The sequence below is a fragment of the Penaeus monodon genome, chromosome 28 (genome assembly GCF_015228065.2).
Source record: "Penaeus monodon isolate SGIC_2016 chromosome 28, NSTDA_Pmon_1, whole genome shotgun sequence".
NCBI lineage: Eukaryota > Metazoa > Arthropoda > Malacostraca > Decapoda > Penaeidae > Penaeus > Penaeus monodon.
The window spans coordinates 30,736,276-30,736,694 of NC_051413.1; positions in this window are offsets into that span (position 1 = coordinate 30,736,276).

The window sequence follows — 419 nt, forward strand, 5'->3', positions numbered from 1 at the left end:
AGGCAGAGGAGAGGTTCTGCATCATAAATACGTGCTTTCATGCAATCGACATGGACTTAGTGTTGTACCTGAAAAAACCTGACGTGAGCTAAGCGTGGAAGGTGTTCCAAATATAGCATGTGGCTGGACGATCTTACTGCAAATTATTTTCGTTAGTTCATGGTATAAAGAGGTAATTTATTCGGCCAGAATCAAGGCATAATTTTCGTTTATTTTCCAAATTATTCGAAACGAGATTCGTATTTTTTTTCCTTCGTGTTTTTTCATTAACCAATATATGAGATAATATGTAAAGGAAAATGATTTTGCACTATTTTTCTTACTTCATTTCTTTCTAAATTGCAAGTAACACGTACATAACACACCCAAAGCTTCTCCAAATATTTAATCGAAACCAACAAAAGATTAGCTTCCCATTT